Consider the following 27,010-nt stretch of genomic DNA (forward strand, 5'->3'; position numbering starts at 1 on the left):
GGGGAGTGAATGGGGTCCCAGTTACCGCTCTGACGGACACAGGGGCTAGTCTTACCATGATGGTGGAGAGACTAGTGTCACCAGAGCAGTACACCGGCCAGGTGTGTAGAGTGACTGCATAGAGAGACAATATGTGTGTGGGTGCCTAAAGGGATATCCCAATCATTGCCTCAGGCTCGTAGTTGCACCCTGTCCGCAGTTCCAAAGCCAGTGCAAACAGTAAGGGGGCAGCCCTGTTGGGTGCCCCTCTGTACAGAGTACGGGTCTGAGATATGGCTGCCCGCTCTTGTCCTAGCGGTGGGGTTTGTATATAAAAGGTGGACCTGGTCGAGCATCTGCAGGCCAAACCCAAAGCGTCAGAGGGTCCAGAAGATGTATTCCCACTGCAGCGTATCAAAGGCCTGCTCCAGGTTTAGAGACAGGCATGCTGCTTGGCGCCATGATCAGTGAGCCATTCTGGTCCTTGGGGACCAGGTAAGGGAGGAGGGGGAGAATGTGGGCACCAGGATCTTGCTGAGAATCTTATATTCCAATGACAGGAGAGAGATTGGTCTATATGAAGAGGGTAGAGTGGGGTCAGCCCGGTTTCACTATTGCTACAACTTGTGCCTCTCGTAGAAAATGGGGAGGGTGCCCATCTCCCTTGCTGACTGAAACATCTTTAACAGGCAGGTGTCAGGGAGAACATATACGTTGTGTAGAATTCGAGTGGTAGGCCATCAGCATCCGGCAACCAGGCCCTGGGGAGGGCTATGATTGTTTCCTTAATTTCTTGTTCCTTGATGGAGCCCTCCAGAGTTTCTCAGACATCTCTAGATATTTGTGGCAGTGGGATATCCGCTATTGCATGGAAGTCTGCCACGGGTGCCGCAGCAGTTCTCGAGCTTTAGAGTGAGGAGTAGTATGTGCAGAAGCCCACACAGATTCCCTTCTGGGTATTATGCAGTGTTCCTGCAGGGCTGTTGAACCTATGGATGGGAGTCCCGATGGACAGGGCAACACAAAGTGAGCTAAGAGTCTACCAGGGCCATCTGCCTCCGCATGGTCGTGGGCTATGTTGGCTGTCTAGTCTAGGCAGCGGAGGTGTTCCAGCAGCTTCCTCGCTTTGGCCAGCTCCGCCCTGCGTGCCAGGTCTGTCTGAGCCTCTTATTCGAGGGGTTCCAAGCTCTCTTCCATTTCAGTTAGTTGGCGGTCAAGTCTTCAAATGACGCCCACCACAGTCCTAATGCATGACACACAGAGCACGGCCTTGAATGCCTCCCACTCCACAATTGGGGAGGAAGCAGAGCCCTCATTGTGTGTGAAATAGGAGGTGATGGTGTCGGGTATGGTGGATTTGAAGGCCAGGTCTTCTAAACACTGGGGTTGCAGCCTCCATGCGGGGACAGGGATAGGCACTCTCCCCCAGTGTATGTCCACATAGACAGAATTATGGTCTGAAGAAGTTTTTCCAAGGTATACTGCATTTACGGTGTGTTGCAAGATCTACAGACCAGGTTATATAGTTAAGGTGGGCATTAGGCGGTGGGGTGGGGAGTAAAAATATGTATTCTCTATTGCGTGGGTGTTGTATCTGCCATACGTCGGTGAGGGACCAGTGGGTCAGGCATTCAGACACTGCTGTAGCATTATGGGCGGCGGGGTACTCGGGAAGTGGGGGTGTAACCAGTTGAGGGCAGTGATCATTACACAATTAAGGTTCCCTTCACAAAGCCATTTAGAGTCCACCTAAGGGGGTAGGTACCCCCAGATGGGGGTAGAGGAAAGTGAAATGCTGGGGCTGGTCGTGGTTTGGAGCATAAAGGCTTTACAAAAGTGGTTGCTGGCCACCCAGGTGGCCTTGAATTAGGGCGTATTGCCCGTCTTTGTCAATAACAAAATCTAAGGACTGCAGGGGGACTCCAAGGTGGACCCAAATAGCTGCGCCTTTTCAATGGAAGGAATACATGGTGTAGATGAGCTAGCATTGCCACAGGGCGTGTAGCCATTCACCATCAGTATGATTCAAGTGGGTTTCCTGGAGGAACACTATGTATGCCCCTTTGCATGTAATTTGAGAGAACAGGTTATATCTCTTGGTCACAGTGCCCATGCCCATGACATTCCATGTCAGGAGCCTATAAGTCTCAGCCTGTGTCTGAGTCATCTTGTCTCTGTGAGGTATGTCCTCTCATCGAGGAGAGAGCAGAGGAGGCTCTGGCCAACCTGAATATGCCAGTGTGGACAGAAAGACCCGAGAGTTTCCAACATTGAAACCACAGTAACAAGATAACCCCAAACCTAACGGGACCTAGGCCAATGGGCCGACCAAACTAAGTACAAGTAAAGGCAGAAGAAAGCCAATTGTCCACTGCCAGGGAGGAGGTGAGACCAGCAAAAGCTGCATACAATGATTAATAGTTGAAGGGAGAGGAGAGGGTCGCTGACCCTGGGGGAGTGCCATATTGCTAGTTTAAGGTTTAGACATTGCCCAGACCAGGAAGGATGGAGATGAAGGTGTTTGGTTCCAGTCCCAGTTGCAAAGGCTGTGATCCAGAGTCCAACAATGAGTCTGAAGGGTTGCCCCGGGGGAAGAGGCAGGGGCCCACCAGAGAGCCTCTGCTGATCGTAGAGCCACTCACCGTTCTTCTGTGGCCTGTCCCGATGTGGGCACCATTGCAGTTTGACATCCCATGTTGCTTCTGCAGCCTCTGAGCCGGGGGCTGCTGGCCCATCCAAAGAGCCGGGGAGAGGGGGAGCAGCCCGGCCATGATGAAGCTGGGGGCTGCTCTCGTGGGACAGGGGGTGATGCCTTGATGGTAACCTGTGTGCTCATTTTACTGTGTACATTGACGACAGGCTGGCCAGGTCAACCTGGCCCCAGGGCCATGATTCGACGTAGGCTGTAGCGTCCAAGCCCTCTACTCCTTCAAGGAGCCCCTCCAGCCATATGTTGTTGCAAAAAGCCTGGCCCTCTGCATCTTTAGCCCAATGTTCCAGGAGCTGTACTCGTTCTGTCAGGTAGGCAAGTAGGGTTGAGTGGTCGTCTATTTTTGGGGTGATATCCTGCAGGGCAGAGGTATGCTGATCTTCTCTGAGGAGCCCCAAATCGAGGGCCAGAGGTCAATTTTGTGCTCTAATGTCAAACAGGACTTGCGGATCTCTGTTAGTATCAAGTCGAGCATATCAGGCTTGGAGCCGCTGGAGAAGGCTGCAGGCGTTGGACGGCGCAGTGTTGAAGGAAGTCCTCTAAGACCATGATCTACTCCATGGCCATAACGTGGGCCACCCCTGCACCCACCGTCTGGGTCTGTCCCATTGCATGTGTGGAGTCACCGATGCAGGTTTCTGACGTAGGCAGTGTTGGCACTCCTTGCCTGGGTCCACCCTAACCACGTCAATAAGGCCCACTAGGCACCCGTCCAGCAGGGCCAGCAAGAGCAACCTGTGTCTCGTTGGTCATGTCCTAGGTATTGCTTTGGTCAGTGCAGGCCGCTGCTAGTTAGAGTTGGGTTAGAGCTGGGTGGGTGACAAGGCTGGGGGGCCTATAATCCAGCCTCTCTAGGAGGACTTTCCAGCATCTCCTTGACAGCGTCTTAGGGCCGCGTACGGGTCGCTGTCATCATTTCTCTGGCTCACCGGGGCCTGAAAGGCTCTCCTGGGCGTCCTCTGCCACAGCAGCAGTGGTGTACTGAGGGAGGTGAGGCACCAAGTACTGGGATTGTCTGAAGCATGATGTTCTCCTGGGCACCACGGGCCGGTCAGAGCCCTGGGGGAGTGCCAGATCTGGGCAGCAGGGCAATTCTCCTCAGGCTGGCGGCGGAGCTCTCTTAGGGTACTGCCACCATCTTGCTTGGCTCACCACACTCCCTTCCTTAGTATAGTGCTATTATCCTTGCCTTCTCAACACAGTTAAGTGCTTTTGTGATTTTTTGGCACACTTCAGGTCTCGTGAGAAGACGTTATGGAATAGTTACTTTGTTTCCCACATACAATATAGTGGAAAGGATGTTGTTTTCCTACTAGGTTACCTAGACCGGCGTTCTAATTCTATGTCAGGACCGGAGGCTTCGGATTATGCTTTCTCTCTCTTTACTGCAAAAACTCAGCAGCCAATGAAATTTAACAAAACAAAAGAACTACATTTCCCATGAAACCCAGTAGTTCATGTCCACCAATCATGGGGAACCTGTCCATATATCAGATTCTCTCCATAGTCCTTCCTCTTTCTTTGCTGCTGCAACCAGAGATAAGTGCTTTTCTTGACTTGAATTTACACAGCGTGGAGTGGGGTCTACACGCGTCGCGGTGCCTGTTTTGCGCGGCACGCCCTTATTTAATTCATTTTATTGCCCTTTTTCGCCTTTCCGAAGGGCTCGGCATTCGGCCGGTGGGCGTGGCCGCATCCCAGCTTGGGAGTTGTTCCGACTCCTAGACCGCGTCGCACGTTAAGAGGACAAGTCCTCTTTCTATTTTTAGCATCGCGCATGCATCCACCTCGTTTCTCCGTTCTCTAGAGAACGAGGTGGTCACAGCGCGATCGGAGGCGAGAGGGAAAGCTATTTTTAGCTTGTCTCTCCTCCGTGTGAAGAATTGTGAGCCCTAGAACGCCCGACGGGGCGATTTTACGATCCAGGCTTTGCCGAGGGGAATTGCAGAGGCTCCCTCCACATTTCAAGTATTTGGCTGTGTAACAAATAAAAATATATCGATTTGAATATTCCCTGCTGGAAAGTACTATTCCCCCCGTGATCTCCTCCATATCCTCTGTTCCTAAGGCGTACTACGCTGGGGAGGATGATTTTTATCAGGACCACCCTGACACTATGGATGACCATATGGAGGAAAGACTAGCGGAAGCTCTGGGCTACCATGTCCAGGATTCCGTGAATCAGGCTCTTATTAACGCTTTCAAAGCTTTTGCTCAGCCCTTGAGACGTTTTGGGCAGCGTGAATTGAGGGGTCGCCCCCTACTTGATGCTGGTTCGAAGCCCGACCAGCTGTCTGATCTGGGTATGACCCAGGGAGCCTTAGTAATAAATCTCGTTAGTAACTCTTCCGATTTGCAATTAGAATGCAATTTATCAATGCATAGAGAATATTCATTCAGTATTAACACATCATCAATAAGAAGCAAACTTAGCAAAGTCTCAGTAGTGCATGATTCAACAAAGCAAGAACTCAGTCATTTGTCTATTTGCTTAGGATATTTGTGAACACCTTAACTAACCTCTAATTAGCATCAGCATCTTGGGCTTCTAGCAAAACAATTTTAGCAAACACAAATTTGGAAAACAACTAACTATGGCCTCTATCAAAAGAGCAGTTGGTACCTAGAAAGAAAAGGCAAGCAGACAAATGTAGGAAGTTGGCTCTGTATGTACTATTTCAAAGTAAGAAATAGCATGCACAGAGTCCAAGGGTTCCCATTAGAGTTAAAATAGTGGCAAAAATAGATAATTCCAATGCTCTATTTTGTGGTAGTGTGGTTGAGCAGTAGGCTTATCAGAGGGTAGTGTTAAGCATTTGTTGTACACACACAGGCAATAAATGAGGAACACACACTCAAAGACAATTCCAGGCCAATAGGTTTTTATATAGAAAAATATATTTTCTTAGTTTATTTTTAAGAACCACAGCTTCAAGATTTACAAACAATACTTTAAATGAAAAGTATTTCACTCAGGTATCTTAGGAACTTTAAATCATCACAATAGCATGTACAGTTTTGGCAAAAATGGCAATAAGCTATTTTAAAATTGGACACTGCTAAATTCAACAGTTCCTGAGGGAGGTAAGTATTGGTTAGTTTTGCAGGTAAGTAAAGCACTTACAGGGTTCAAAGTTGGGTCCAAAGTAGCCCACCGTTGGGGGTTCAGGGCAACCCCAAAGTTACCACACCAGCAGCTCAGGGCCGGTCAGGTGCAGAGGTCAAAGTGGTGCCCAAAACGCATAGGCTTCAATGGAAATAGGGGTGCCCCAGTTCCAGTCTGCCAGCAGGTAAGTACCCGCGACATGCGGAGGGCAGAACAGGGGGGTTTTGTAGGGCACCGGGGGGGGACACAAGTCAGCACAGAAAGTACACTAGCAGCGGCATGGGGGCGGCCGGGTGCAGTGTGCAAACAGGCGTCGGGTTCGCAATAGGCTTCAATGGGAGACCCAGGGGTCTCTTCAGCGATGCAGGCGGGCAAGGGGGGGCTCCTCGGGGTAGCCACCACCCGGGCTAGGGAGAGGGCCTCCTGGGGGTCACTCCTGCACTGCAGTTCAGTTCCTTCAGGTCCTGGGGGCTGCGGGTGCAGTGTCTTTACCAGGCGTCGAGTTCCTTGAAACAGGCAGTCGCAGTCACAGGAAGCCTCTAGATTCCCTCTGCAGGCGTCGCTGTGGGGGTTGAGGGGGGTCAACTCTGGCTACTCACTGGCTTGTAATCGCCGGGAAGTCCTCCCTGTAGAGTTAGTTTTCCGCAGGTCGAGCAGGGGGCGTCAGGTGCAGAGAGGAAAGTCTCACGCTTCCGGCGGGAAACGTGTGGTCTTTAAAAGTTGCTTCTTTGTTGCAAAGTTGTAGTTTCTTTGGAACAGGGCCGCTGTCCTCGGGAGTTCTTAGTCCTTTTAGATGCAGGGTAGTCCTCTGAGGCTTCAGAGGTCGCTGGACCCTGGGGGACGCGTTGCTGTTGCAGTTTTTCTCGAAGTGGGGAGACAGGCCGGTAGGGCTGGGGCCAAAGCAGTTGGTGTCTCCGTCTTCTATACAGGGCTTCAGGTCAGTAGTACTTCTTTATTTTCAGGTTGCAGGAATCTAGTTTCCTAGGTTCTGGGGAGCCCCTAAATACTGAATTTAGGGGTGTGTTTAGGTCTGGGAGGGCAGAAGCCAATGGCTACTGTCCTTGAGGGTGGCTACACCCTCTTTGTGCCTCCTCCCTGAGGGGAGGGGGACACATCCCTAATCCTATTGGGGGAATCCTCCAAAACCAAGATGGAGGATTTCTCAAGGCAGAGGTCACCTCAGCTCAGGGCACCTTAGGGGCTGTCCTGACTGGTGGGTGACTCCTCCTTCTTTTTCTCATTATCTCCTCTGGACTTGCCGCCAAAAGTGGGGGCTGTGTCCAGGGGGTGAGCATCTCCACTAGCTGGAGTGCCCTGGGCCATTGTAACACGAAGCCTGAGCCTTTGAGGCTCACTGCTAGGTGTTACAGTTCCTGCAGGGGGGAGGTGTGAAGCACCTCCACCCAGAGCAGGCTTTTGTTTCTGTCCTCAGAGAGCACAAAGGCCCTCACCACATGGGGTCAGAAACTCGTCTCTCAGCAGCAGGCTGGCACAGACTAGTCAGTCCTGCACTGAACAATTGGGTAAAATACAGTGGGCATCTCTAAGATGCCCTCTGTATGCATTTTTCAGTAAATCCAACACTGGCATCAATGTGGGTTTATTATTCTGAGAAGTTTGATACCAAACTTTCCAGTATTCAGTGTAGCCATTATGGAGCTGTGGAGTTCGTTTTTGACAAACTCCCAGACCATATACTTAATATGGCCACACTGTACTTACAATGTCTAAGAATAGACTTAGACACTGTAGGGGCATATTGCTGATGCAGCTATGCCCTCACCTGTGGTATAGTGCACCCTGCCTTAGGGCTGTAAGGCCTGCTAGAGGGGTGACTTACCTATGCCACAGGCAGCATTTTGTGTGCATGGCATCCTGAGGGAGATGCCATGTCGACTTTGCCTTTTTCTCCTCACCAACACAAACAATCTGCAATGGCAGTGTGCATGGGTTAGGTGAGGGGTCCCTGCGGGTGGAACAACATATGCTGCAGCCCTTAGTTACCTTCCCTGGTCACAGGGCCCTTGGTACCACTGGTACCTTTTATAAGGGACTATTATCTGTGTGCCAGTGGTGTGCCAATTGTGGAAACAATGGTACATTTTAGGTGAAAGAACACTGGTGCTGGGGCCTGGTTAGCAGGGTCCCAGCACACTTCTCAGTCATGTCAGCATCGATATCAGGCAAAAAGTGGGGGGTAACTGCAACAGGGAGCCATTTCCTTACAGACAGACAATTACAATTTTGCATCAGATAGTTACCCATCAAACAGATCAGCAAACAGCGTCAGTCTTCGTCCTCAGGACATCAGTCGTCTTCATAATCAGCAAAGATAGGACAGGGCAAAGTCTCAGTATGGCATAGCTAAGGAACGAGAGCTTCCCTCATATGGAGGAGAAGTATGTATTAGGTAAAGGAATAGGTGGAGGATGATTTAGAGTATCGGGACAAATAAACGGCAAAGTCTTAAAGGAATGGCCCAAATGGCTCAGTAAAATGGCAAAGGATGGCGAAGAATGAAATGTCCGATTTTCTCCTCAGATCATGCGGTTAAATCAAAAACGGCCTAATTGACTCCTAGTTCCTCATTGGATAATAACTGATGCATTGTTATCTCTGTCCAATAATTCTCCACGCACTTCACTAGAATTTTGCACAAAACACAGTTCTCATGTCGTTGATTGGCCCATGCTATTGACGTCTTCATCAGGTGGAATGTCAGGTAAGAAAAGTTACACTTTACGCTCCAGTCAGTGGCTCTATTGTTTTCTCCTACTCCAGGCAGCCTTGCACCTGTTATGAATTACACTGTTGCATTCAGCAAGATTGTCTCCTTGAGCAAGTCAAGTCTCATGAGAAAGATTTTACTATGGCTACACACATAACTTCTGGAAAAGTACAGCTTTGTGTCCTTCAGGAAAACAGCACATTGCACGTCAGAAAAATTCAGTTTAATATGAGACCAGGCAGCTAGGCCCAGACCCTTGCTAACTAAGGCCTAATGCTTAATGAGCAAACACCTAATACATGACTCTAATTATGATATGCTAATATAAATTCAAACATTAGTACATAATCAATTCAGCATTAATAACTTTCATTAGTCTTCATATACATTGGTAGCCACTCCCCGTGGGCACATTTCAAACGCGTGCATTATTTTCTACGTTAACACATTTTCTATGCAGCTTCATTACACAATAAATTGCAAGCTTTTCATGTTAAGATTGCTTTTAGAAGACATACTCCAACAAAGCAACATGCTTTCTTTCTCAAATACTCTCTGTCAGTTACTCCTGAAAATATCTGGAAGGATTTGCGCAGAGAAAAAACGGTCATCAAAGAATTTGCATTCAACTCAGAATCTAAATCAAGGACCGTTTACGCTGAATGTGAGAAATGTATTACAGACTACCAATAAGCGCAGTTCTGTTTTTTTTACCCTGCACAATGCTATTATGCAAAGAAACTCTACATAAACGGTAAAGTTAAAGATACAAATTCAGTAAATATTTCCCATTATGCATAGAAAAGCTTTGCAACAGATAAACTTGTGGAGACATTTTCTGCATATATTTTCAAATTAGACAGGGTTCAAATGGAGTAAACCGTATCTTTGCAGTGAAAATGATCTAGCAATGCACAAAAAACTTAGCAATAGTAAAGGAGACGGTTAGTCAGGAAACATTGCAAAGTTCCCAAAGAATAAGAAGCATCTGGAATGCAATGGTGTGGTGTTTTCTGGAATTAGAGCTCCTAGCGTTGTAAATTACTGAGGGGAGGAGGGACTGAACAAGCTGTTGAGGCGAAACAGGCAAAGGCCAAAAAAAAGTCCCTTACAGAAGAGATAAACAGGACATAGTTCAATTACACAGTACTTTGTGCTGCTCCCAAATTGAAAAAAGGCAGAACTGGCCACTAGCAAGCAAGGATTTTTGAAGGACACTGCAACTAGCCAATCAAAACGCTGGAACTCACTCTAGTGTATACTTTAGTGTACAGCAGGCCAAACGCTAAGGCTGGACCTAAAAACACAGCAAGAAAATAAATTGAAGGGAAAATGGAAAACGAAAGTGACGTTCTCTCCACCACACAGGAATAAGTGCCAGAACGGGTACTGTTTTGTCACGCTATTCCTGTAGGGTACAGGCTCCAGGCGATGCGCCTGACGTAAATAAAGATAAGACCACAAAAGTCATGTGATGGTCAGGAGCCTTCCCGGCGTCAAGTAAAAATAAAACCGAAAGTGCTTAAAGGTTGTGATAAAACTCGCTGTCTGAGGGGAACTCTTCATATCGAGCAAACACTTCGGCGGCGCAGCAGGGGGAAAGGCAAGGGGACAGCGTGAAAGGAAAGCCGGGAGGTCCCAGTTGCGCTCAGTCGGCCGCGTTACTCCCTTCGTCGGATCGCCCTCGCCACGACACACCCAATGTGAGTAGGGGCGGCAGGGACACGCGCTCCGTGTACAGGACAGGAGCAGCGCTTACATTATTCTCTGTCATGCGGCTCTTTGGCACGTTCCTGGGTGCTGCGCGCCCCCCTAGAGCGGTTTAGCTGTTTCGTTTTTTTGCTGCGCTACACAATGCTGTATAATATTTGCTACCTTATGCAATTCGTGTTTCCCGTTATGCAAGATTGTGGAATAACAGCTAGAGCTGCAGACTGGGAGAACAGGTTCGAGTCCCGGCACCGGCTCAACAACAAGTGATTCCGGGTCAAATCACTTAATGTCACTGTGCCTGGAAAGAAATGTATAAACAATTAACGTGTCTTTGGGTTATGTAACTGGCGCTCATGGGAACCGTTCTAGTACCTTGAGGTCGAGGTGGCGCTTTATAAAACTGCAAAAACCATGCAGTTGCTTCACGTACCTGGTCTCCCCATGAAGCTGTCATCCAATTCTTCATGTTTATTATGCTTCAGAAATACCTTAACTAGGTTTCTTCGGATTCGTATTATGTTACCTAGCCCATCTCATCCTTTTGGCACCTATGGACTGAAGTAAATCCCATTGGCCCTCCCCCATTATGTTATCAAAACATTCAGTTACTGCTACCCTCGCACGTTTTAAAGAAAAGATCAAGTTAAGCACGTGCCTTTTAGGCAGTCCAACTATTTATTCCCTGTAGCAAGGCACTTTTTAAATGTTTATTTTCTTGTATTCCAACATGTGTATTAAAAACGAACCTTCCCAGCATGAACATTGATCAGTAATACACGTCCTGCACTATAATCTGACTGACTTTGAGTTGGGTGAGTGCCCAGGAGGAGGGAAGGGTGGGGAGAGGGAGGCTTGTTTGCTGATTGGGGGGAGCGGTGGCGGGGCCAGAGGCATGGCGGAAAAAAACACAGTATTGTGCCGTGATTGGGCAGCTAGTTTGGTTGGTCTTTCACTTTCAGGTAAATATAATCAGGGCCGGACAGACCTTTTGTTCCACCGGGCTTTCTGGTGGTTCCCCAGTCCAGACCTTCATACAGATATATAATGCACACAACTGTAAATGAAAAATAAATCGTAGTTAAAGTAATTAATGAGAAGTATACTCGTGTGTTGTGAAAGCTCAATTGGTTAATGTGATCCTCTAAAAGTCTGTGTGTGAGACCAGACGGTCACAGACCTGAATCCTGGTTGGTGCAGTGGGGAATAGTAATGTGTATTTATAGTGCTACCAGGTTTCAGCCTGGACTGAAAGCACTGTGAATTAACAAGTCATTATTTTAACATTAAATTATACACGATATCAGATAGATGTGCAACGACGTTTAGAGTTTCAAATAAAACAAGTGCTTTCAAAATATATATTTTTATTTGTGTGCAGTTAAACGGTACGTACTGCAAACCTTTTTCGTAAGTTTCCAATAGAAGGGTGCACTACAGAATTCAGGTCCCATCACCTTTACATTAAAAAACTTACAAAAACATTAAATTTGTCACCAGGAAGCCTCATATAACTCCATCTGTTAAAGCCTATACTGGCTCCCAGGCAGTCTTTGGACTTGATGATAAATCGAGTTTGCACATTTACATTTTGTTCAGATAACAAGCACCCTGTAGTGAAGTTTTGTTTCTGCCTCTCCCTTGGCTTCACTGTAGATGAGACCCTCCTCCTTGCCCTTTCAGCTGGAGGCACCTCGTGGTGAGAATGTAACATCCAGGGCTTGTTATTTTTTTAAACTAAAAAGTAGGGGAACTTTTTAAAAAAAGTTTTAAAAAAAGTCTGGGAATGTTGTTCCCAATAGATACCACCCACTTCAGCCACTGGCATTGATTTACCAAAATGCTAAAAGCATTGGAATTAACATCACACACCCTTTAAACAATATGACATACTTATTCCATTTGTTTAGATTTTATACTCAATTGCTTTGGCTCAGGCTACATTTTTGAGGCTATAATGTTTGCTCTTCAAATATTTTGTTTCAAATCCTAAAATTAAGTGTAATTATACCCATGACATTATCCACTGTGAAGAACATTACCTCCACCAACAAGGTCCTAATCGCAGTCATTCCTTCGGAGGGGATTCCAAGTTTTCCAGCACAAGTTAAAACGAGAAATGTTGTGATTCAAAGTCCACCACTCTCAGTTGGGCACCATTAACAGGCCACCCGTTCAAGTGTCTTATTTCATTCCGGTCTCTAGTGAAGATCAGGAGGCTGGAAATGCTGTTTTAGTGATTTTAAGTCTGTGTTTATTCTCCGTTTACCATCCCTGTTTCTGCCCGGCTCAGCGTGGGAAGGGATGGTGCTGTGAGCAACCTTCTTACCACAAACAGTAAGGTATGATACATATTGAACTAAAACATTTATGGAGGAAAATGATACGTATTAGTTCCTTTTACTGTTTTAGATTCAATTACTGTTTAGACCGTACAGTATACTTGGTGAGAAATGATTTACAGAGTAGTACAACGATAAGGTTAACAGAATGACGTACATTGCTATATTACTAAACACCCATCCTATGGGGATACTGGAAATGACAGCCTGTTTATGGCGTTCAGTTCAGGGGGCACTGGCTTTTCTTCACATCATAAATAATGACTAGGATGTGGACTAGTGGCACTAGGGCAGTGTTTAATTTGAGCCGGTGGTTTCCGGTGAAGAGCACCGGCACCTATTTTTGAGGGCTGGCACTTAGTTTTCTGTATCAGGCATTTACAGGGAGCAAAAGACACTAATGGGAAAGACGGAGGAAGAGAAAAACAAAAATGCATCACAAAGGGAAAAAAACAGAAAGCTGCAAGAGTGAGCTGAGGGGACAGAGAATGGCTGTAAATGGATTAAAGAGGCCCGAGATGGTTTCAGGATTACACTGCCTCAGTATTCAGTGCGCGCACATTTAAATGAAGCATCCGCGTGTTTCAGAGGAGAGCTTTGGTCAACAACACGTTTTTATTTACAAATTAAGCACTGGACTAGGTTAATGAAGATTACTGGTAATTACAGGATTCAAGGATTCCTGTTAATTGCATATTGAGAGTAATGTGAAGGCAACAACATTAGTTCTTTAGCTACTATTACAATTCCTAGTGCAGTAGGTCTTAGGGAAGCTGCTGGTCTTCTTTGCAATAGTAAGCTTTAAAGTGGTTGAAAACACAGCTTAGAAACAGAAATAGTATGTAACTCTTAAAAAAAGCAGGGGCAGAGCCAATAGGTGTGGGTTTAATATGCTAATCCAAGCTGGCCTTAGAGCATACTTGTGTTTACATGTGTAAAGAAATGGCTCCCTGTTGCAGTTACCCCCCACTTTTTGCCTGATACTGATGCTGACTTGACTGAGAAGTGTGCTGGGACCCTGCTAACCAGGCCCCAGCACCAGTGTTCCTTCACCTAAAATGTACCATTGTATCCACAATTGGCACACCCTGGCATTCAGATAAGTCCCTTGTAACTGGTACTTCTAGTACCAAGGGCCCTGATGCCAGGGAAGGTCTCTAAGGGCTGTAGCATGTATTATGCCACCCTAGAGACCCCTCACTCAGCACAGACACACTGCTTACAAGCCTGTGTGTGCTGGTGAGAACAAAATGAGTAAGTCGACATGGCACTCCCCTCAGGGTGCCATGCCAGCCTCTCACTGCCTATGCAGTATAGGTAAGACACCCCTCTAGCAGGCCTTACAGCCCTAAGGCAGGGTGCACTATACCATAGGTGAGGGTACCCGTGCATGAGCACTGTGCCCCTACAGTGTCTAAGCAAAACCTTAGACATTGTAAGTGCAGGGTAGCCATAAGAGTATATGGTCTGGGAGTCTGTTTTACACGAACTCCACAGCACCATAATGGCTACACTGAAAACTGGGAAGTTTGGTATCAAACTTCTCAGCACAATAAATGCACACTGATGCCAGTGTACATTTTATTGTAAAATACACCACAGAGGGCACCTTAGAGGTGCCCCCTGAAACTTAACCGACTGTCTGTGTAGGCTGACTAGTTCCAGCAGCCTGCCACACCAGAGACATGTTGCTGGCCCCATGGGGAGAGTGCCTTTGTCACTCTGAGGCCAGTAACAAAGCCTGCACTGGGTGGAGATGCTAACACCTCCCCCAGGCAGGAGCTGTGACACCTGGCGGTGAGCCTCAAAGGCTCACCCCTTTGTCACAGCCCAGCAGGGCACTCCAGCTTAGTGGAGTTGCCCGCCCCCTCCGGCCACGGCCCCCACTTTTGGCGGCAAGGCTGGAGGGAACAAAGAAAGCAACAAGGAGGAGTCACTGGCCAGTCAGGACAGCCCCTAAGGTGTCCTGAGCTGAGGTGACTCTGACTTTTAGAAATCCTCCATCTTGCAGATGGAGGATTCCCCCAATAGGGTTAGGATTGTGACCCCCTCCCCTTGGGAGGAGGCACAAAGAGGGTGTACCCACCCTCAGGGCTAGTAGCCATTGGCTACTAACCCCCCAGACCTAAACACGCCCTTAAATTTAGTATTTAAGGGCTACCCTGAACCCTAGAAAATCAGATTCCTGCAACAAGAAGAAGGACTGCCCAGCTGAAAACCCCTGCAGCGGAAGACCAGAAGACGACAACTGCCTTGGCTCCAGAAACTCACCGGCCTGTCTCCTGCCTTCCAAAGATCCTGCTCCAGCGACGCCTTCCGAAGGGACCAGCGACCTCGACATCCTCTGAGGACTGCCCCTGCTTCGAAAAGACAAGAAACTCCCGAGGACAGCGGACCTGCTCCAAGAAAAGCTGCAACTTTGTTTCCAGCAACTTTAAAGATCCCTGCAAGCTCCCCGCAAGAAGCGTGAGACTTGCAACACTGCACCCGGCGACCCCGACTCGACTGGTGGCGATCCAACACCTCAGGAGGGACCCCAGGACTACTCTGATACTGTGAGTACCAAAACCTGTCCCCCCTGAGCCCCCACAGCGCCGCCTGCAGAGGGAATCCCGAGGCTTCCCCTGACCGCGACTCTTTTGAACCTAAAGTCCCGACACCTGGGAGAGACCCTGCACCCGCAGCCCCCAGGACCTGAAGGACCGGACTTTCACTGGAGAAGTGACCCCCAGGAGTCCCTCTCCCTTGCCCAAGTGGAGGTTTCCCCGAGGAATCCCCCCCTTGCCTGCCTGCAGTGCTGAAGAGATCCCGAGATCTCTCATAGACTAACATTGCGAACCCGACGCTTGTTTCTACACTGCACCCGGCCGCCCCCGCGCCGCTGAGGGTGAAATTTCTGTGTGGACTTGTGTCCCCCCCGGTGCCCTACAAAACCCCCCTGGTCTGCCCTCCGAAGACGCGGGTACTTACCTGCAAGCAGACCGGAACCGGGGCACCCCCTTCTCTCCATTCTAGCCTATGTGTTTTGGGCACCACTTTGGACTCTGCACCTGACCGGCCCTGAGCTGCTGGTGTGGTGACTTTGGGGTTGCTCTGAACCCCCAACGGTGGGCTACCTTGGACCAAGAACTGAACCCTGTAAGTGTCTTACTTACCTGGTAAAACTAACAAAAACTTACCTCCCCCAGGAACTGTGAAAATTGCACTAAGTGTCCACTTTTAAAACAGCTATTTGTCAATAACTTGAAAAGTATACATGCAATTTTTATGATTTAAAGTTCTTAAAGTACTTACCTGCAATACCTTTCAAATGAGATATTACATGTAAAATTTGAACCTGTGGTTCTTAAAATAAACTAAGAAAAGATATTTTTCTATACAAAACCTATTGGCTGGATTTGTCTCTGAGTGTGTGTACCTCATTTATTGTCTATGTGTATGTACAACAAATGCTTAACACTACTCCTTGGATAAGCCTACTGCTCGACCACACTACCACAAAATAGAGCATTAGTATTATCTATTTTTTACCACTATTTTACCTCTAAGGGGAACCCTTGGACTCTGTGCATGCTATTCCTTACTTTGAAATAGCACATACAGAGCCAACTTCCTACATTGGTGGATCAGCGGTGGGGTACAAGACTTTGCATTTGCTGGACTACTCAGCCAATACCTGATCACACGACAAATTCCAAAATTGTCATTAGAAATTGATTTTTGCAATTTGAAAAGTTTTCTAAATTCTTAAAAGTCCTGCTAGGGCCTTGTGTGTTAAGTCCCTGTTTAGCATTGTCTTTTAGAGTTTAAAAGTTTGTTAAAAGTTTGAAATTAGATTCTAGAAACAGTTGTAGATTCTTAAAAAGTATTCCAACTTTTAGAAACAAAATGTCTAGCACAGATGTGACTGTGGTGGAACTCGACACCACACCTTACCTCCATCTTAAGATGAGGGAGCTAAGGTCACTCTGTAAAATAAAGAAAATAACAATGGGCCCCAAACCTACCAAAATACAGCTCCAGGAGCTTTTGGCAGAGTTTGAAAAGGCCAACCCCTCTGAGGGTGGCAACTCAGAGGAAGAGGATAGTGACTTGGAGGACAATTCCCCCCTACCAGTCCTATCTAGGGAGAACAGGGTCCCTCAAACCCTGACTCCAAAAATAATAGTCAGAGATGCTGGTTCCCTCACAGGAGAGACCAACACCCCTGAAATCACTGAGGATAGCCCCAGTGAAGAGGACATCCAGTTAGCCAGGATGGCCAAAAGATTGGCTTTGGAAAGACAGATCCTAGCCATAGAAAGGGAAAGAAAAGAGATGGGCCTAGGTCCCATCAATGGTGGCAGCAACTTAAATAGGGTCAGAGATTCTCCTGACATCCTAAAAATCCCCAAAGGGATTGTAACAAAATATGAAGATGGTGATGACATCACCAAATGGTTCACAGCTTTTGAGAGGGCTTGTGTAACCAGAAAAGTAAACAGATCTCACTGGGGTGCTCTCCTTTGGGAAATGTTCACTGGAAAGTGTAGGGATAGACTCCTCACACTCTCTGGAAAAGATGCAGAATCTTATGACCTCATGAAGGGTACCCTGATTGAGGGCTTTGGATTCTCCACTGAGGAGTATAGAATTAGATTCAGGGGGGCTCAAAAATCCTCGAGCCAGACCTGGGTTGACTTTGTAGACTACTCAGTAAAAACACTAGATGGTTGGTTAACTGGAAATGAAGTGTGTGACTATGTTGGGCTTTATAATTTGTTTATGAAAGAACACATTTTAAGTAACTGCTTCAATGAAAAGTTGCATCAGTATCTAGTAGACCTAGGTCCAATTTCTCCCCAAGAATTGGGAAAGAAGGCAGACCACTGGGTCAAGACTAGGGTAACCAAAACTTCCACTGGGGGTGACCAAAAGAAAGGGGTTACAAAAACTCCCCAGGAGAAAGTGGGTAACACTAGAAACCAAGAAAAAGAGTCCTCTGTAGGCCCCCAAAAACCAGAACAGGTGGGTGGGCCCCAAGACACAACCCAAAACAAAGGTGGGTACCAGGGTAAGAACTGGGATGCCACTAAGGCATGGTGCCACAACTGTAAACAGTCTGGGCACCACACCAAGGACACTTCTTGTCCCAAAAACAAACCCCAGAACAAAATTACAGGGGTAACCAGTGTAGCCATGGGAGATGACTCCTCAGATGAGGAGGTCTTCATAGCTTTCAACTGGAAAATGGGCCCAACAGGTGAGTTGGAGATTCCAGAGGGAAGTAGACACTTCCACCACCTACAGGTGAATGGAATCCCAGCCACTGCCCTGAGAGACACTTGTGCCAGTCACACTATTGTGCATGACAGGCTGGTGCTCTCAAACCAGTACATCCCAGGTGAGATGGCCAGAGTAAGAGTTAGCCCAGACAGGGTCACTAATAGGCCTGTGGCTCTTGTGCCCATAGAAGTGGGTGGAACTTTTAGCTGGAGAAGGGTGGTAGTCAGTACAGACCTCCCCCTTGATTGTCTCCTTGGAAATGACTACCCAGAGGTTAGTCAGAGCCTAAGAGAAGAACTGGTCCAGGGCCAGTCCTCTCCCAAGGATTCTGGAGTGCCTGCCTCTGCAGTAAATGCAAGTAGGCCCCAGAGGAAAAAGAAAAGGAAACAGAGTAGGAAAGGTGGACAACCTTTAGCCAAGGTTCCAGCAAGCCAAGGAGATTCTGCTCCAGTAGGGGAGAACTCCAAAAATGGCTCTGATAAAGTCCAACCTGACCCACAAGAAGTCCTGGCTAGTCAGGCAACTGTTAAGCCTGAGTGGGTGGCTCCTCAGCTAACAGAAGAAAAAGTGGAAGAAGGGTGTTTACTACGAGATGTGGTAACCCCCCACTCTAGTACAGCAGACAGGCACCCTGAACCCAAAGAAGCCTGTAACTTAGCCCCTTCCCTTGTAGGTGAAGAGCTAAAGGTGTGGTTCTGGGCACTGACAGCTGTCAGTGGCCTCTGCTGGGTGTTAGCCTTTATGGCTGCACTATCCTTGGCATGGTGGTCTGACCCCATGCCAAATAACAAGTTAGGCCCCCTGACCCTGTTGGTCATGGTGGGGTTACTCCAGCTCTGGGTAACCTCTTTGGGTAAGCTAGGGGTGACCCTGGCTAAGATAAGATTAGCAGAGGTGGATACCTCTGACCTCAAAATAGAGAGAATGGGTGAAGACATAAAAAGCACAGACCAGAGGCAGTTCAGACTAGGTCCTATCACTGTGGAAGTGGGTCAGTTCCCCAGAGGGAATGACCTGAACAGGAGGATGTAAGGCAGAGTAGGCCCTGCAACAAATCAGCCATTTCCTCTACTCTTCCTCGCCTGACAGACTAGGAAGACTCTTCCAGCGTTGGCTGAGTCTCCTGGCCTGTGGGCTGGGGGGGGCTTGTGTAAAGAAATGGCTCCCTGTTGCAGTTACCCCCCACTTTTTGCCTGATACTGATGCTGACTTGACTGAGAAGTGTGCTGGGACCCTGCTAACCAGGCCCCAGCACCAGTGTTCCTTCACCTAAAATGTACCATTGTATCCACAATTGGCACACCCTGGCATTCAGATAAGTCCCTTGTAACTGGTACTTCTAGTACCAAGGGCCCTGATGCCAGGGAAGGTCTCTAAGGGCTGTAGCATGTATTATGCCACCCTAGAGACCCCTCACTCAGCACAGACACACTGCTTACAAGCCTGTGTGTGCTGGTGAGAACAAAATGAGTAAGTCGACATGGCACTCCCCTCAGGGTGCCATGCCAGCCTCTCACTGCCTATGCAGTATAGGTAAGACACCCCTCTAGCAGGCCTTACAGCCCTAAGGCAGGGTGCACTATACCATAGGTGAGGGTACCCGTGCATGAGCACTGTGCCCCTACAGTGTCTAAGCAAAACCTTAGACATTGTAAGTGCAGGGTAGCCATAAGAGTATATGGTCTGGGAGTCTGTTTTACACGAACTCCACAGCACCATAATGGCTACACTGAAAACTGGGAAGTTTGGTATCAAACTTCTCAGCACAATAAATGCACACTGATGCCAGTGTACATTTTATTGTAAAATACACCACAGAGGGCACCTTAGAGGTGCCCCCTGAAACTTAACCGACTGTCTGTGTAGGCTGACTAGTTCCAGCAGCCTGCCACACCAGAGACATGTTGCTGGCCCCATGGGGAGAGTGCCTTTGTCACTCTGAGGCCAGTAACAAAGCCTGCACTGGGTGGAGATGCTAACACCTCCCCCAGGCAGGAGCTGTGACACCTGGCGGTGAGCCTCAAAGGCTCACCCCTTTGTCACAGCCCAGCAGGGCACTCCAGCTTAGTGGAGTTGCCCGCCCCCTCCGGCCACGGCCCCCACTTTTGGCGGCAAGGCTGGAGGGAACAAAGAAAGCAACAAGGAGGAGTCACTGGCCAGTCAGGACAGCCCCTAAGGTGTCCTGAGCTGAGGTGACTCTGACTTTTAGAAATCCTCCATCTTGCAGATGGAGGATTCCCCCAATAGGGTTAGGATTGTGACCCCCTCCCCTTGGGAGGAGGCACAAAGAGGGTGTACCCACCCTCAGGGCTAGTAGCCATTGGCTACTAACCCCCCAGACCTAAACACGCCCTTAAATTTAGTATTTAAGGGCTACCCTGAACCCTAGAAAATCAGATTCCTGCAACAAGAAGAAGGACTGCCCAGCTGAAAACCCCTGCAGCGGAAGACCAGAAGACGACAACTGCCTTGGCTCCAGAAACTCACCGGCCTGTCTCCTGCCTTCCAAAGATCCTGCTCCAGCGACGCCTTCCGAAGGGACCAGCGACCTCGACATCCTCTGAGGACTGCCCCTGCTTCGAAAAGACAAGAAACTCCCGAGGACAGCGGACCTGCTCCAAGAAAAGCTGCAACTTTGTTTCCAGCAACTTTAAAGATCCCTGCAAGCTCCCCGCAAGAAGCGTGAGACTTGCAACACTGCACCCGGCGACCCCGACTCGACTGGTGGCGATCCAACACCTCAGGAGGGACCCCAGGACTACTCTGATACTGTGAGTACCAAAACCTGTCCCCCCTGAGCCCCCACAGCGCCGCCTGCAGAGGGAATCCCGAGGCTTCCCCTGACCGCGACTCTTTTGAACCTAAAGTCCCGACACCTGGGAGAGACCCTGCACCCGCAGCCCCCAGGACCTGAAGGACCGGACTTTCACTGGAGAAGTGACCCCCAGGAGTCCCTCTCCCTTGCCCAAGTGGAGGTTTCCCCGAGGAATCCCCCCCTTGCCTGCCTGCAGCGCTGAAGAGATCCCGAGATCTCTCATAGACTAACATTGCGAACCCGACGCTTGTTTCTACACTGCACCCGGCCGCCCCCGCGCCGCTGAGGGTGAAATTTCTGTGTGGACTTGTGTCCCCCCCGGTGCCCTACAAAACCCCCCTGGTCTGCCCTCCGAAGACGCGGGTACTTACCTGCAAGCAGACCGGAACCGGGGCACCCCCTTCTCTCCATTCTAGCCTATGTGTTTTGGGCACCACTTTGGACTCTGCACCTGACCGGCCCTGAGCTGCTGGTGTGGTGACTTTGGGGTTGCTCTGAACCCCCAACGGTGGGCTACCTTGGACCAAGAACTGAACCCTGTAAGTGTCTTACTTACCTGGTAAAACTAACAAAAACTTACCTCCCCCAGGAACTGTGAAAATTGCACTAAGTGTCCACTTTTAAAACAGCTATTTGTCAATAACTTGAAAAGTATACATGCAATTTTTATGATTTAAAGTTCTTAAAGTACTTACCTGCAATACCTTTCAAATGAGATATTACATGTAAAATTTGAACCTGTGGTTCTTAAAATAAACTAAGAAAAGATATTTTTCTATACAAAACCTATTGGCTGGATTTGTCTCTGAGTGTGTGTACCTCATTTATTGTCTATGTGTATGTACAACAAATGCTTAACACTACTCCTTGGATAAGCCTACTGCTCGACCACACTACCACAAAATAGAGCATTAGTATTATCTATTTTTTACCACTATTTTACCTCTAAGGGGAACCCTTGGACTCTGTGCATGCTATTCCTTACTTTGAAATAGCACATACAGAGCCAACTTCCTACAACATGCTTTAGCACTTTGAAGCCAGACCTATGCGCCCTGCCAATGCTTTGTTTGTTTTCCTTCCTTCTGTCTACTATTAGAATTGGCACTGCTGCCAGCTGGACAATCCTGTGGAGAACTCTCACTATTTCTAGCCTTACCCCACAGAACTTCATATTCTGGAACTTCTAGTTTTGCTTTCAGTATTACTACTGGATGTAGGAGGCTGTTCAGTATATGGTGTACACCTATAGGTGAGGCACTCTGTAGTGAGTCCTGGCATCCCTCAGTGATAGTGTAGGTGGCTCTAGATAACCAGAACTCTCATAAGGTAGCTATGGAGAGCAGCCAAGGCTTAAACAGGAGGGTGTAAAGCGATTTCATATACCACACAGGTCAGTATATGATGTACACACAGGAACAAAACACACCAGTGTTAGAGAAATATGTAATTATTATAACACACACTCTAGAACTATCTTTGGTATAGCTTCTAACTGGAGATACAGTAATACAAAAATATACTTAGCAATAGGTAAGTACAGGCATAAAATAACATGGACCCCTATTGGGGAGCCAAACCATATACCAAAAAAATGGGATGCGAAAACCACATCCAACCCACACTACCACCCAAAGACCCTTAGGATTGGGGAAGTGCTAACACCCCAAATGTAATTAGGTAGGATTCCCCAAGCGCCTGTGTGCAGAGTAGAAGTGTCTGGTCAGTGTCCATAGGATAACAAGGGGAAGTCGCAGTTGGAGTTTTCACGTTTTAGGACCCTTCCCAGAGGACCCTGAAGAAACCTGTTGGGACAAGGGAGGTTGGATAGTGCCCCCGCTCGTGGCTACCCAGAACAGTGGAGTACCTAAACTAGGGAGCCGTCCTACTGGTTACAGTCTTCCTTCTGGTTCCAGCAAAGAACAGCAGCAGTTTCAGTGTGCAAGTTGCCAAATTGTCTTGCAGAGGAGACTTGCGGACAGTTCCTTAAGTCTTGCAGATTAATCTAGGGTCCCACCTTTGGGGGTGGGGAGGCCTAAAGTAACCCAGGAAGGGGGTTGGACACTAACTGCAATGACCCACCTATCATAGGGGGTGAGGGAGGTCACCCAGCTGGACTAACCAATCAGATGCTCCAAGGGACCTCTGCTCATCTTATTTCCAAGATGGCAGAATCAAGTGGCCACCTGTCAGAGCTCTGTGCACCTCCCTAGGAGAGGAGCTGGACAGGAGGGTGGTCACTTCCCTGTCCTTTGTGTAGTTTTGTACCAGAGTGGAAACCCGGGGTTCCTGTACTGGTGCAAACCGGTTTAAGCAAGGAGGGCACCATATGTGCCCTTCAAAGCAGTCTGGTGGCACTTAGAGGCACCTCCACCCCAGCCCAGAGACACCTATTTCTAAAGAAGAGTTGGTCACACCACTATCTTACAGGAAACCCTTTGTTCTGCCTTCCCCTGCCCGAGTTAGGCTCAGCAGCAGGAGGGCAGAATAGTTTCTGGGGTTGGCAGCAGCATGTGCTGGCATGCATATACATGGTATCATACAACTAGCACTGGAATCGGTGTAGTTGAATGTTTCTAACATGTTTGATTGCAAACATGCCAATATTTGGTAATGCCATTATGTAGTTGGACAACTCATGTTGACCAATGTCCACTACATATTTTAAGATGGCTTCCCCGCACTTACAAAGCCCAGGGAATGGAGTTTGTAGGGGCACCTTTGCTCATGTAGGGGTGCCCTCACACTTAGAAACATGCACCTTGCCCTTGGATTAAAGGGTCTACCTTACGGGTGACTTACAGGGTCGGAATGCAGTGACTATGATATAAGGCAATCCTTATAATGGGAGTGAAAGGTGCATGCACCATTTCACACAGGCTGCCATGGCAGGCCTGCAGTCACAGTTTGCATGGGCATTCATGGGTGGCACAATACATGCTGCCACCCATGGGGACCCCTGGTGTACCAGTGCCCTGGGTAACTAAGTAACATATACTAGGGACTTACATGGGTGCACCAGCATGCCAACTGTGGGGTGTAAAAGTTACCAAACACATTTTAGGAGAGAGAGCACTGGCACTGGGGTCCTAGATAGCAGGATCCCACTGTACTAAAGTCTAAACACACTGACACCAGGCAAAAAGTGTGGGCAACTATGCCAGAAAGATGCTACTTTCCTACACTGGAAACCTAGACTGACTAAGTATGCCGGGTACCATCCAATAACTACTGCCTCCCTGTAGGAAGCTAACCCTTTATGTGGAATGTGGATACCTTGTAAAGGGTCCAGGGGTTTCCCAGTGAGTGGATAGGGTGTGCTATGCAATCCCAAAGTGCTCTATTTAGGGGTAGTGTGGTCAAGCAGCCTTAGGCTTAACACAGTTTATAGTTTATAGTTTATAGATTTGTAAAGCGCATGGCTACCCAGGGGCATCCCAGCGCTAAAGTACACCATGAATGTCGGAAGAGCCAGGGGAAGCAGATTAACTGGGAAAAAGAATGGTTTTCAACTTCCTCCTAAAGAGAAGTTCAGAGGATTCCTGACGGCATTCAAAGGGCAGGGCATTCCAGAGCCGAGCAGCCCTGATGGAGAACGAATTACCTCCCCATGATCTCTTGACCGAAGGGATGTAAACCTGTCGAGAAGAACGAGATCTAAGAGGTCTAAGGGGTGAGTAAAGAAAGATCAGTTTTCTAAGGGAAAGGGGACCCTTATTGTGTAAGGCTCTGTGAACAAGACACAGAGCTTTAAACTGAATGCGCTGTTTAATCGGGAGCCAATGAAGAGCTGCAAGTGCTGGTTTAGCGGAAAGATGCCTTGGGGTATTCATGAGAAGTCTAGCTGCTGCGTTCTGCGTAACCTGCAGCCTCTTTATTACATAATCTGGAGAACTAAGATATAGAGAGTTCCCGTAGTCCAGGCGGGAGAGAAGTAGGGCTTGTACAAGAATTCTTCTGGCAGTGAATGGCAGAAGTCCAAGAATCTTCCTGACACTTCTAATTAAGCCGAAGCAGATCGAGGAGATTCTTTTAGCTTGTGGCTCCATAGTTAAGCGTGGGTCAAGCAGAAAGCCGAGGCTTTTTACTTGTGTTATTGGAGGCGGCAGGCTGTTAAAAGCCTCAGAGTACATAGCCAGAGGGGCGGTAGGGGCGCCATTACCTATAATCATTACCTCTGATTTGCTGTCATTAAATTTCAGTTTCGACAGGGTCACCCAGTCCCCAATATCTTTCATGCAGTCAGCCAGGTTGGCAGAGGGGGAGTCCCTACTACTAGAGAGGGAAACCACCAGCTGCGTGTCGTCAGCATAAGTGACCATAGAGAGGTTATGAGGAGCGACTATTGTGGCCAAGGATGACAGATAGATGTTAAACAAGGTGGAGCTTAAAGATGAACCCTGCAGGACTCCACAAGATAGAGACCTGACGTCAGACAAAAAAGAGCGATCCAAGACTTGAAAGGATCTTCCCGTGAGGAAGGAGGAGAGCCAGGCAAGGGCTGGACCTCCTAACCCTATCTTGGAAAGTCTATCAAGGAGAAGAGTATGATCGACAGTGTCTAATGCTGCACTAAGATCAAGGAGGATAACAGCAACATTACCACCTTGATCTAGAAGTTGCCGAGCAGATTCAGTTACAGTAAGGAGTGCCGATTCTGTACTGCGATGGGTTCTGAAACCCATTTGAGAAGGGTGTAAATGATCGTGGCTCTCAAGATGCCTGGTCAATTGCAGGTTCACTTGCTTCTCCAGAATTTTTGCCAATATAGGAAGAAGGGCAATGGGTCGATAATTATCCAAGACAGTGGGATCCAGCTTAGGTTTTTTTAAGAGAGGCTTTATGATTGCATGTTTGAGGGAACTGGGAAGAATACCAGCGGACAAGGAATTATTAAGTATTTCTGTCAAAGGACCAACAACAATATCTTCTGCCTTCAAAAGAATAGAAGGAGGGGCCGGGTCCAAGGGAGAACCCGATTTGATATTAGCAAGAAAATTCCCAATCAGACTACCTGTGAGGGGGGAAAAATTGGTTAACTGGGTCATACCCATGCAGTGGAGTGCAAGACATCTACAAATACACACAATAGTCAATAAATGAGACACGCGACTCAAGAAGGAGATCCACATCAGTTTATAAAAATAGCTAGTATCTTTATATTTGTTTAGGCATCAGAGAAAAATCGATCAGTAAGTACATTTTTAAATAGGAATTCTTTTCACTTTAAAAAGTGGACACAGCGCAATTTCTGAGTTCTGCAATGTGATCCTAAGGGAGGTAAAACAAGTTCTGCAAACAGGTAGAGTACAGCGACTATGTTATGTTATAGGAATTTCTAAAGTGCAGCGAATATCCAGAGGTGTCTTAGCACTGAAAATGAGATGAAGAGCAAAAACGGAAATCTAGGGAGGGATAAAAAGCTGTGTCTTTAACAGTTTCCAAAAATGTAACAGGTTAGGGGCATTCTTGATTACCAATGGCAGTGCATTCCAGGCCTTAGAGGCACCTACAGCAAAGCTCCTGCCGCCCCAAGCTGAGGTGAGTCAGTGATGGGTGATATTTAGTGAGCTTTAAGAGGAGCCTAACTGCTGCATTCTGTAATGTTTGTAGTTTGTGTAGAATTAATTGGTGGGCATTGAGATAGAGGCTAATATAGTAACTAGTTGCACAAGTGAGGTAACCAAGGTCTTCTGCAGGTGGATAGGAATGTAAGGAAATATATTTTATAAACATTCTCTACATATAGAAAGCAGGGGATGTTGCGTTGATTTAATCCCCATAACATAGTTTATCATCACTGAGAATGCCCTGGTTGCGTGCCTTCCTCACCAGTATGGGTAAGGGTCCCATGTCTTGTGGCCAGGAAGAGGGGGACCAGAGGGCGGTCTGGGAACCAAAAAGAATGCCCTGTGTCTTATTTGAGTTTAATTTCAGATGGTTCCTTCCCATCCATCTGTCAACCACCTACATGCATTTGCAAAGCCTAGAACCTGTGGTTGGATCATCATTTGCTAATTAGATGACAATTTGGGTGTCATCAGAGTATGATGTTAAAGTAAAGCCAAAAGAGTGAACCAGCTCCGCAAGGGGGTGACGTATACATTAAAAAGAGTCGGACTAAGTGAAGATCCTTGAGGGACCCCCCGTGGGAGAAAGAAAGAATGGGGGACAAGCTCACCCACTCTTACCAATTGCTCCCGTCTGGAAAGAAATGCACTGAGCAGATCCCAGGCTAGACCTCCAATTCTTATTTTGGCTAGATGATCTAGCAGCCTTTGATGGCTAACCGTGTCAAAGGCTGCCGGGATGTCTAATTGTAGGAGCACTGAGCTCTTACAAGACCACTCTCTTG

The 27,010-nt window shown here is 47.8% G+C and overlaps 2 long non-coding RNA genes across 2 annotated transcripts in view; one reads left to right on the plus strand and one right to left on the minus strand.

Moving 5' to 3' along the window:
- The window catches only part of LOC138287490 (uncharacterized), a 153,345-nt gene extending 142,859 nt beyond the window's left edge, over positions 1–10,486 (minus strand). Inside the window, exon 1 of the long non-coding RNA XR_011202224.1 lies at positions 10,399–10,486. This is a non-coding gene — a long non-coding RNA (uncharacterized lncRNA). The remainder of the gene's footprint in view (positions 1–10,398) is intronic.
- The window catches only part of LOC138287489 (uncharacterized), a 72,104-nt gene continuing 55,076 nt past the window's right edge, over positions 9,983–27,010 (plus strand). Inside the window, exon 1 of the long non-coding RNA XR_011202223.1 lies at positions 9,983–10,226. This is a non-coding gene — a long non-coding RNA (uncharacterized lncRNA). The remainder of the gene's footprint in view (positions 10,227–27,010) is intronic.

Source organism: Pleurodeles waltl, chromosome 4_1 (genome assembly GCF_031143425.1).
Source record: "Pleurodeles waltl isolate 20211129_DDA chromosome 4_1, aPleWal1.hap1.20221129, whole genome shotgun sequence".
NCBI classification, from domain to species: Eukaryota; Metazoa; Chordata; class Amphibia; order Caudata; family Salamandridae; genus Pleurodeles; species Pleurodeles waltl.